Genomic DNA, 12,290 nt, shown 5'->3' with positions numbered 1-12,290 from the left:
TCCCACTCCTGGGCATATATCCAGAGGAAACTCTAATTCAAAAAGATACATATACCCCAATGTTCATAACATCAGTATTTACAATAGGCAAGGCATGGAAGCAACCTAAATGTCCATCAACAGATGATTGGATAAAGGAAATGCAATGTATGTATATACAATGGAATACTACTCAGTCATAAAAAAGAAAATAATGCCATTTGCCGCAACATGGACGGACCTGGAGAAGGTCATATTAAGTGAAAAGTAGGCCAGAAAGAGAAAGAAAAATAACATATGATATCACTTATATGTGGAATCTTTAAAAATGACACAAATGACCTTATTTACAAAACAGATTCACAAGCATAGAAAACAAACTTATGGTTACCAGGAGGGAAGGGTGGTGAGGAGGGATAAATTGGGAGTTCAGAATTTGCAGATACTAACTACTATATATAAAATAGATACACAGCAAGGTCCTATTGTACAGCACAGGGAACTATTTTCAATACCTTGTAATAGCCTATAATTTAAAAAAATATGAAAAAGAATATATGCATGTGTGTGTGTAACTGAATCACTATGTTGTACACCAGAAATTAATACAACAACATCAACCAAGATTCTTATTAACTAATTCTTTTCTCCTCAAACATACACTTCAGTATTTAAGAAGACTGCCCCACAAATACAAACATTAATGGCACAGGCTTAGAGTTCAAAAGAATCTTACCATTTAACTAAACCCCTCTATTAAAGATAGGGAAACTGTACATGAAGGGAGTTACATACTTTGTACCGACAGTAAAGCTAGGTCTAGGTCTACCTCAAAATAGGACTCACATCATTTATTGCCTTCTCGTCAAATTAATGACTTTTTAAAATTGCATGCCCAATTTAGTTAAGATAAATGTTTGCTAAACACAGAATTTTTAAAAAATCAAACTACATATAATCAAGTTTTCGAGAGTAACATAAATTAAAATTTACATACAATATGTAAAATGTTCCTTTTAAATACCAAATAATCACATGTATTTCACAAAAGTAAGTTTGGGTAATTTTAATATAAATATTTATCAATGTTTTAGTTTTCAGTATTTATTATGAATCTACAAAATATGCAAGTGAGCAGTTAATTTCAATACATAATTCATTGCTGATTAGCCATGATATTCAATAACCACCTTGAAGTAGACATAAAGTACAAGAAATTACCTTTTATGACACTAAAGTGTCACCTGAATGCTGTCAGTGCATCATAAACACTGACAGAGTTCAGAAAATAGCCCACCTAATTATTGAATTTGCGTTCAACTAAATGCTGAATAGCTTACCAGCTGCTACGGCTGTGCCTACAGAGTATGAATTAACTATTTGATCATCTGAACCACTTGTTATCATTTCAGTAATATTTTAATCTCTCTGCAATGAGTTATGAAATCTATTTTAAAAGATATTTAAATGACATTCGGTAGTATTTAAGCATTTTCCACCACCTTCAAAGATAAAGGTAAAATATACCACCAGGCCAAACAGAATACATGAAGAGAGAGAAAAACACTTGCCTGAGGACATGATGTAAGGAGTAGGGTAAAAATGCTGTAGCCAAGTTGTGGGGGGAAATCCAAACTGGATGTTTTAAAAATGCATCTGCCAAGCATATTTTTCATAGCAAGTTGTACCTTACTCATGAAAAGGTAAACGGGTGAATGAAATTTTATCTGGCAACAAAATGATCCTTGACATTTATGTAAAATTATGAAATCAACTTTCCTTTTTTTAGAATGAGATAAAGAAGAAATAACTATATACTGGTCAAAAATATTGATGCTATTCTACCTGGATCTTTTCCCAGCAGTGAGAGAATAAAGAATTCTTATTAGGAGAATGGAAAATAAATTAGAAAGGCTAATCATTAATATTTTAACATTATACATTTTAAAGTGTACAGTTTAATGAGTCACAACATACATACATGCCCATGAAGTCATCACTACGCTCAAGATAGTTTCACACATATGTCGTCACCAAGTGTCTTCTAGTATCCCTTTATAGTTCCTTCCTTCTACCTGTTCCACCCCTCCCCGCGTCGAGAGTACCACTGGGAAAAACCCAAGTGCCCATTAAGAGGGGGATAGATAAACAGTTGTGATATATCCATACCATAGAATGTCATCCTACAATAAAAATGAACAAGTAATACATACAATGTGGATTAAACTCAAAATAATTATACTGAGAGAAAAGTCAGACAAAAAAGAATACATCTTTATGAAATCTTAAGAAATGCAAACCATTGTCTTCTATGTTCTGTGGACAAAAAATAAAACATTAATATTTAATTTGTCTTTTTGGTAAGGGATGTATGTTTTTTAATTAAGAATTCAGCTTCATATCCTTCAGTACTTAGGGCCCAAACAAAACAGCACAGAACAAAACAAAAAGTCCTCAGTGCCTGACTGTAGCAAGTTTAGGAATTCCTTTAGAGCTAATACAGGTTCCCAGTAAAGTCTGATAGGAAGAAGATAAAAAGCAAATGCAAAATAGGTAAAAGTTTTAGTCAAGACACCAGCTCTCCATTTGTTGATGGCTTCTTTTTGCAAATTCGTCTTCTACCAAAGAACATACCTGCATAAAAAGCTCTTCCAAGTTTTTCCCTTTTTTCTTCATTGGCTATCAGATGATAGTCATATTTTACATATGTTATGAGTGTTCACATCTTACCTCCTTTTTGTAACTTCTACACTAATATAAAGAGGGGAGAAATGTTTTTGAAATTTCACTTATGAAGAAACAGGAATCTTTGCTATTAATTTAATGTATTTGTCACTTGGTTATTCATTGGAATTCATATTTAGCTCATAAGAACACACTTAGGTTCTTGATTTTTTCCCCTTACTATAACAGTTTATGCATAGGTTGGTGATGTTAAATCTAATTTACTTAAATGGAGATGCAAGAAAGTGGAAAATTTCTTGTATTTTAGTTTTGAATATTGAAAAGACATGACCTCATTTTTATCTGAATAAATCGTTCTTCAGTTGATTAGCAGAATGAATGCTTAGATGTGACTAAAACATCTTTTAAAGTAATGAAATCTTATTGGTGTGTTTTGACATACAGATCTGGTCATTAAAGATTGATGAACAGAACCCTGACCTCAGACTATCCAAGTTTTCATGAAAATATTAGCTTAATAGACAACAAAAGAATTGACAAACAGAAGCTAATTAAATCTTTATAAACTTATGTTTGATTATAATACTAGCTTGATCAATTAATGAGCTGATTTAAGGCACATAGTTAAATGGGAACTTTTTTGGAAATGCTGCCATGCAAACACATATACACACAGAGGTCATTTTTAAAATGTTTACTTGCTAAACAGACAAAATAATTGGCATGTGTCTGGACAGCCTTGTTAGTTAGAGCCTGTAAAAATTTATTCTTGCCATTTTTGTAATAAATAATAAAGTGCTTACTGTTTAAATCATTTTATGGTCACCCTGAGAGAGTACTTATTTCTATAAAATAATCATAGCATTTTAAAAAATACTTTTTTCTTTTAATGAAAGAATTATAGAATCAATTAGATCATAATGCAATTAGTGAAAAATATTATGTTAGTATTTGTTCTGTACTAAATAAAAAAAACCCCGAGACCTTGAGATTATTTCTCATGATGCTTAAGGAATATTGTCACAAAAATGTAATGAAAGTTAATACATACCCTTGTAGAATGAGTATGTATTATTTATTGTTAACCTTCAAGGTAGATTCCTGTATAAATTGATAAATTTTCAAATCATGATTTTTATAGGGTAGTAAAAATGCAGCAGAAAATATCGAGAACTTTTTTTTTAATAACAAAAAAAAAGTCTTTAAAAATATTAATCCCTCTGTACTCCTGCCAAAGACAGAAATCCAAAAGATACAGTAGTAAAAGGCCAGGTCAGGAAGCCAGCTCAACTCACTGTCTATAGTAGAAAGCAGAGCCTGTTCACAGAAAGAAAAATGTATGTTTAATTGAAAGAACATTATTTCTAACAAGTAACTTATCTGGAATATGGTGCCATGGGGAGTTTAGAAATAAAAGAATCAGCAATAAAGGCTACTAATGTCCTCACAGGGACATGATTAAATGTCTAAGCTTTCCGCTTGTTTTTGCGTTGGATTTTTTCCCCCTTTAGTTTGCAACACAAAGGTCCCATAGGAAGAAAAACTTTTCATCCACATATTACATCACTCAGTCGAGTACAGATAATTAAATCTCTTCTGTGTGGGAAGAAATGCTTTTTACTGGACTTTGTAGGCCCATTCTTTGTTTACTTACATTGTTTGGGTGTTAGTTATGGGAGGCTCAGCTCCCCCTTCCTTAGCAGTGCCAGCATTTTTGAGTGCAGTCCTCATGGACCCCCTCTCAAGTCTCCTTTCCCAACCCAGATGCTTCTGCTCTTACCAGCTGGATATCTGTTTTTAACTCTCACTGTGTATCGCACTCACATGTAATGAATGCCATGTTTTTGTATTTGCTGTTAAACTCTGTAAAAACAAAACAAAACTTAGAAAATATAAAGAAAATAGCAAAACAAATAACAGTATTAGGCTGGTGCCATGCCAAGTATTTCATTTGATTTGTTTCCACAATCAGTATGATGGTTCTATGATTCACTGTTTTCATGCTCTTCTGTTTCACAGATTTTGACACAGATAAGATGAAGTTGCTTGGTGCCCCACACCCATGAGGAATAGAGCTTTGATTTAAACTCAGGCTATCTGATCCAGAACTACATTCCTAACCACAAGGACATATCACTTCATCTATTTTTAATAACCAATTTCAAAACTTAGAACTTACTAGATACCCTTCCTCCTGGCATATTTCCATTTTGACCACTTGTTCAGCATTTACAACTATAGTTTGTAGTCTATACTGATGGATGGATGGATAGATAGGTAGATAGGTAGGTAGATAGATAGATAGATAGACAGACAGACAGATCAATCGATCGATTAATCATGTGACTGCTGAGTGGTGCCTGGAATGGTGTTAGGTGTTTTTTAAGTTTGAACTTATTTAATCATGATTATCATTGTGTGAAGGTGACATTATTACCCTTGTTTATGGAAGTTAAGTGATGCATTGAAAACCTTGGAGTTTGCAAACAGCTGAGCTGGGATTCAGACCCTTACCCTGATCTCTGTTACTCCCTAGATGGACATGGAAAGTGCCGTCACTGTGCTATTTGGGCATGCAGTGAATGAAGAGGGATGCTCCTGTGTGAGCTTTTGCTGCTACTCCTAGGGAGTGCCTAATGGTATTTATTTAGAAGTTTAAGGGCATTGTTTCTGTTCAATGAAGTTTCTCCTTTCTTTTCATTCTCTTGCAATTTTTTTTCCTACTAAGAAGGGTATGCACGCCCCTGCCATCACTGCAGCTAGTACAGAATAGAGAGATTTGCTGACGAATGCAGCCACTAGTGAGGATACAGATTCCAGCCCAGAGCTGTAACAGAATATTTTAACAGACAGCAGCAGGCAAGATTTTCCATGGCATAATGGGTGGAGGCAAAACATTCTATAGGAATCAGTTTTTTAAAAATCACTCAATTGTGCTTTGGCTGTGCAAAGTGAACTTGGATTGTATGTAAAGGCTCACTGAAACAAGAAGCAGAAAGTCCAAGAGAGATGTCCTGGGAAAATAATCACCAGGAGGATCAGAGAAACAACCTAAACAGGATCATAACTTGTCTGTTCACTACTGGTCAGAAATAACACCAGCTGTATTAGAAGAGGAGACAGGGAATAGGAATCACATCCTCTCTAAAGTTTGTATGGCTTCTTGCTTATTATTACATAGAGTAAAATCTGTGTTATTCTCTTTACCAAATGTAAGTTCATTCATTCTCAGTAAAAACTTTGTTACCTTCTTAAACTTCAGAATTAAACAGCCCATCAGCTGCCATTCATTTTTTTAATCTGGAAGAGTCAAATCCAAGACCATTAATTTAGGCTCATGGTAAAATTCTATTTTAATAGGCTTATTCTGCTTAGATATGTAAGCACATCATTATTATTTCCCATCTCTAAATACAAATAGCACTTTAAATCCCGATTATCTGATTATATATCCCTTTCTGTTATCATTTGCAAATTGTGAATTAATTCTGTCCCTTCAGGTGGTCCGGGGTCTCTTGAAAACAGGAATTGTATGTTATTACTATCTTGTACAGTAAAATAACACAGCAACTAATCCAAACCTTTATAATACAACTAAATCCCTACCCATCACTAAATTTCTTCCAGGATAATTTAGAAAAGTTTTAAAAAATTATTTTAGGTATGAATTCTTTTATCTTCTGCTTTTTCTTCCCTTTTATCTAAAATATCTGTCCAGTGTCAGAAAAGAAGGTAGCTTCCTCCTTTCTAAAGCCAGTTTTAATACTGGCCAAGTTTGGTGCTCAATCCACTGTAACTATCTCTAACTAACAACTATGGACTAAAAAAGCTCTTAATTTTTTTTTAAGCTTAGGGGAATAAAGGGAAGAGGAAGTCCTTTACTGAGAGTGATTCTGTCTGTCTCTTTGTGTAGGAGATGGTTTGAAACTGAAAATTTTCTATTTCTGGCATTCCAAGGGTCAGAACATACTTTCTAAATATGTTGTTAAATAGATTTTGATTGTGTGGTTTAAAAAAGGAAAGAGAATATCTTTATCTGTATACCTATGTCTATATCAGCTTATGGACTGTGGATACTCACTTATACATTTCAAGTTTCAGAGACACAAAAATCTAGTCCTTTAGATCAATCTCCTCTTCCAAATAAGGAAATAGACCTTATTGAATTTGTGGCTCTGTCTATTGGTCTCAAAGATTGGAGTCAAGGACTTGAATTCACCCAAATCTGCTACTCATTCTATATGAATCTGGGCAAACCAACGAACTTTGGAATTAAATTTCTTTATCTGGAAAAAAAATTTCTGAGGTCCCTTCCAATTGCATGCCTATGTGATGATTCTAAGTTTTCTATTACCCCTTTTTATAGTGGGCCCACAACTTCTGTTATATTGCTGCTGGATCTGTTTTTAGACAGCCTCTATGTACAGTGCACACACACACACACTAGATTGGGGCACAGCTATATGGTTTGCTGAGTTGGTGCTAGCGTTAACAATCAGTGTGGCTCCTCCACCTGCTCAAGCAGCTGTGAAAATGTATTTCAGCTCTTCACCTTAGTCTGGGTGGGCTGCACTATCGATATTACCATTATGACACATATTAACTTTGGCCCCAGTTTCCAGCTAATCAGGCTTTCTGACTTTAGTTGACAAGTATTTTTGATTTGTTTAAAAAAAAATAAGAGTGTATCCATAAAACTGGTATACAAACTTTGTTTTTGAGAATTTTTTTTTAATGGAGGTACTGGGGATTAAACCCAGGACCTCTCGCATGCTAAGCGTGTGCTCTACCCCTGAGCTAGTTCCCTCCCTCTCTTTTTGAGGAATTTTTCAAGTCAATGACACAAGTTTTACAAATTTCTATGAGAATAATAATTAATAGACAAGGTGTGTGACACATATTTCTTCCAAAATATGACAACAGAGCCAAGCTTTTGTATACCATTTCATGATCTTGAAATGAACATAATCTAGTTTATAGCATTTCTTTTAGCCCATGTGAATGCCTTCCTCTCAAAGAAAACTTGCATTTTAATATATTTTTCCTTACTTTGACACATTTTCCCAGCCTGAAGTTAGTATTTCAAGATGTGAGGCACAGAGCGTCTGTATAGCGTATTTCTTTCACATAGCTGGTTTTCTCTAAGTTTGAAAGTAAATTACCTATTAGAATTTCAATAGATAGAAGCCTGGAGCAGCCAGTTTCAAATAATGAAGTACCTTTGTGAGCACAACCACTTTTGAAACATCTCTGGTTATAGAACAAGTAAACCAAATGTCACAGACTTTTTATCAGACATGATAGCAAATGTTCAGAAAAACAGAAAATCCTTCAAGTTTTGGCATTTATCTGGTTTTCGTGTCCTTTGCATGTCCTTTTTTTAAACTATACTTTTTTATACTATTTTAGCATATCACTTAAGGAGTTTCCAGGCCTGTTTTAGAGCATGTAGAACATAAACACGGCTTTTTAGAACTGTACAGATTAATTCCAGAAAAACCCGAGAAGGCCTAAGAATGGGAACTTACTTGACAATCACCTGAATCTTTTTGAAGGGAACATATTTGCAGTTAATTCCCAAGCAAAAGGGAAACAGTGTCTAGGTCAGCATCTTTTAATGACCACTTCTCTCCTAGATCACTGTTACAAATGTTGAATTTTTTAAAAATGGTTTGTAATTGAGCAGGTGTCACTAGCACCTTTCCAGAAAACTTAGTTACCTGATATTTTTCATTGATTCCTTCTATATTAGAAGATGAAATGTCAGACACTATTAATTGCATTTTTACAATAAGTAGTTACAGCAGGAGTAAATGGCTAAATGAAAGTACTTCCTGTCTAATTCACAATAGATGTATTCATTTAAATATATTCAATTTACATGAATGCTGTATGTCTGTATTCATTACAGTTATACATACCTGTGGGCTGAAATTGATGGGTTGGTAATTACTGCCTTTATAAATGGGACACTATTGTCAGTCTGGAGGGGAAAAAATTTTTTTTCTCATTATATTTTACACACCTACACAGTGGGCACATTCCAAAATCTTTCTTTCGAATATAGAAATTTTACTCTTGAATTTCCAGATCTAAAGATTGTGAACACGGTCTGTCAGTGGTCCTCCTTTTCTCAAGGGTTGCTGTGGGTTGCTTTCTCTCATGGAAAGTGACAGAGAAGAACTGGGAATCTCAAGATCTCTCCCTGCAAAGGAGCTCTCTTTGTCATCTGCTATACCTGGAGCCCAACCATGTGTATTACATAACATAGATTAGATTATTTTTATACAATGCGTTGTTTTTCTTTGAGTTCAGTGAAGGTAGGACTATTAAAATGTGATTTCATTGTATGCTTTCATTTTCTAAACGCTAGACTTTTTAAACAGCAGTTTTAGGTTCAGAGGAAAATTGACCATGAAGTACAGAAAGATCTCATATACTCCCCCTACTTTTGTACATAGTTTTCCTTCTTATTAACATTTTATATTAGTGAGGTGGGTGAATGTGTTACAATTGATGACCTGATATTGATATGTTATTAGCTAAAAGTCTATAGTTTATATTAGGGTTCAGTCTTTGAGTTATACAGTTATATGGGTTTTGACACCGCCATATTTATCTCAGACTTTCCAATTCTCTCCCCTTTAGCATGATAAATCAACAAGCAGAAAGTCAGAAAAGAAATTAAGTGTATTCACACCTTCACTCACTACATTTATTCATTTATGAATTCATTAATGGATGTTTGCTGAATGTGAACTCCAGGCCAAGGACTGCTATTTAATGGATTCAGTCTCTTCCCTGACCCTACGTAAATTTACATCTATTTTCCTATACCCTTTTCTTTCTCTCCCACCTAGAAATATTGCCCGGCTTTACTGGTGAGAGCTGGGATGTTCTCTGTTAGAGACTGATAGTCTTTGCATCTTGATGGGGCTCAGACTTTGTGGTGTCCCACAAGTCTTACTGGTTTATGTGTGTTTTACTGTTTCATCAATTGTTAAAAAATATTCTGAAAACCTATCCATAACCCTTATAAACTTGTGCAATGCAGCATCTGTATCCATCGATAAGCAATATGGAAATTATACCTGCCCCCTTTTTTCCTTTATGGCAGACATGCATTGTTAAGTAATAAAGCAATAGTTAGTGTTATGACTATTTTAAGGTGCACCTGGGACTGCGTTATATACTTAAGTGCTTTTGGGGTAGAGGAACTGTGTATTAATTTATGTGGAGGAAGATGAAGTTGGAGGGGTAGAATGCTGATGAACAGTGGTTCTGAAAGAAATGCATGTATTTTTCAAAAATAATCTCTGTTCAAATGCAGCCAATTAGAAATCTTCTCCAAAATAAGCAGTTATACAGACAGACTTTGCATATTGAATTGTTGCTTCATGCACAGAAATGCAGTCATCACTTGGCATCTTGCCAGCAAGTCAGAAATTCATCATTCTTTCCAAATTAGAAATGGTGCTGAGCCTGCCACCCAGAGACAAGTTCACATATTTATGTGGTTGCATTCATCTGCCCATCTGGGCAACGTGAATGTATCACTCATGAGAGGGGAAAAAGCTCTTTTTGAAATCCAGGAAGTGGCTGACGTCATACCTACCAGGCATTGAGGTAAAAGCTAACTTTGGTTCTGTCCATTCAAGCCTGGGAAACCAATACTTGATTCTCAGTACGTTGTACGGAGAACTATTGATTATGGTAAGATGGGAATAGCATTGGAAATCAATAATCTGTAGTTCTGATTGTGAATCTGTGTACAGCTGCCACCCTCCATTACTTTGGCGAAATTCATCAATAAGCTTCTTAGAACTCAGAATCTACATTTTAAAAAAAAGGATTGTACCAAAATTTCTATGTTTACAATCATATCCCTCTACTTATTCTGCCATTTCAACAGTTTTAATTCCCTAAGATATGCTTTAACATTGCCATGGTAGGTTACGCTGTTACATAGTGGGAAAGGCATTCTCTGCTTTTTATTTATTAATTTCACTTATTCAACAAATACTGGGGCAGCGGGAGATTCCCAGCCAGACTAGCTGGCGGGCGTTGAGGGGATAGAAGCCAGCCAGACGAGGCAGATCCAGGAGGCGCGGAGAATGCAGAGGGCAGGCACAGGCACAGGCGCAGGGCCGCCGGCATGTTCTCCCGAAACCACCAGAGTTGGGTCACCATGGCTAGGGGCTCCACCCTGGAGATAGATTTCAAACGTGGCCACTTCTGACTCAGCCTCTTCAGCGACCCGCCCGAGGACACAGAGTTGCAGAGGAAGCTAGACCATGAGATCCGGATGAGGGAAGGGGCCTGCAAGCTGCTGGTGGCCTGCTCCCAGTGATAGCAGGCTCTGGAGGCCGCCAAGAGCCTGCTGGTGTGCAACAGCTGCATCCTGAGATACATGGGCAAGCTGCAGCAGCGCAAGGAGGCGCAGGTGCTGGGGAAGACAGGCCAGCAGCTTTCTGACAGTGGGCCACCCGCTGAGCACTCCCCCTGCCCCGGCTGGGTCTGCATCTCTGACCTCCGGATTCCACTCACGTGGAAGGACACAGAGTATTTGAAGAACAAAGGCGACCTGCACCGCTGGGCTGTGTTCTTACTGCTGCAGCTATGGGAGCACATTCAGGAAACGGAGATGATCCTGGTGGACAGGACCCTCACAGACATCTCCTTTCAGAGCATGCTTTTTGCCGAGGCAGGGCCAGACTTTGAACTGCGGTAGGAGCTGTATGGGCCCTGTGTGGAAGAGGAGGGGGCCCTGGCTGGAGCCCCGAAGAGGCTTGCCGCAGCTCCCTGGACCATTCCTCAGGGAGGTGTGTTCGGGCATCACTGGAGAATGCTGAGGGCTCAGAGAGTGGTCCCATCCTGCTCCCCGCACCGACTGTGCGAGGTCCTCGTTACCCCCTCTTGGCTCATACCACCCTCACCCTGGCAGCAGTGCAAGATGGATTCCTCACTCATGACCCCACCCCGCCTGGCTGCCCCTTTATGGTAGTGTGTGTTGCCGCCTGGTGGCTCAGCCTCTCTGCATGTTTCAGCCTACTGCAAGTGGTCCCCTCAGAGTGTAGAGGCAGGAGAAGCAGGCCCAAGACCCTAGAGTGACCTGATCCAAGGCAGAAAAGGCGACATCACCTAAAGTTCCAGTGCTGCAGGGGGACACTGTGCCTGGACAGCTCACTGAGGCAGAGGCGGCAGAGCTGAGGGCTTGCGAGGAGGGTGAGCAGGTAGTCAGCAACATCATGGACAAGCTAGTGGACCGAGTCATGGATGCCGCATACAAATCCTACCTGGAATGGCAATGCATACCAAATACAGTGGAATGGGAACTGGAGACCATGCTGCAGATGGTCCAGATGGGCTTCATGCCCCAGGATGAGGGAGAAACCCACCTGGCAGAAGACCCCATGTGGGCCAAGGATGAGGAACCCTCACCTTGTGCAATTGACTCCTGGGCTCAGGGAGCTGTGCCTGTGCTGCACGTGCCTGCCTTGGTGGGACTGCAGGAGATCCAAGGCAAATGTATTTCCCCAGGACGAAGGGAGCATGGACCAGATCCCTTTAGGAAGATCTTGGATGGATACAGACTCTGAGGAGCGGACGGAATCTTTTTTTTTTTT

At 37.8% G+C, this 12,290-nt stretch overlaps 1 protein-coding gene and 1 pseudogene across 1 annotated transcript in view; both read left to right on the top strand.

The window, feature by feature from the left end:
• The window catches only part of ZNF804B (zinc finger protein 804B), a 451,467-nt gene that overhangs the window by 344,628 nt on the left and 94,549 nt on the right, over positions 1 to 12,290 (top strand). The window lies entirely within an intron of this gene.
• Positions 10,787 to 11,926, top strand: LOC105087365 (rhotekin-like; annotated as a pseudogene).

The sequence above is a fragment of the Camelus dromedarius genome, chromosome 7 (assembly GCF_036321535.1).
Source record: "Camelus dromedarius isolate mCamDro1 chromosome 7, mCamDro1.pat, whole genome shotgun sequence".
NCBI lineage: Eukaryota > Metazoa > Chordata > Mammalia > Artiodactyla > Camelidae > Camelus > Camelus dromedarius.
This window is presented reverse-complemented; position numbering and strand designations above follow the sequence as displayed.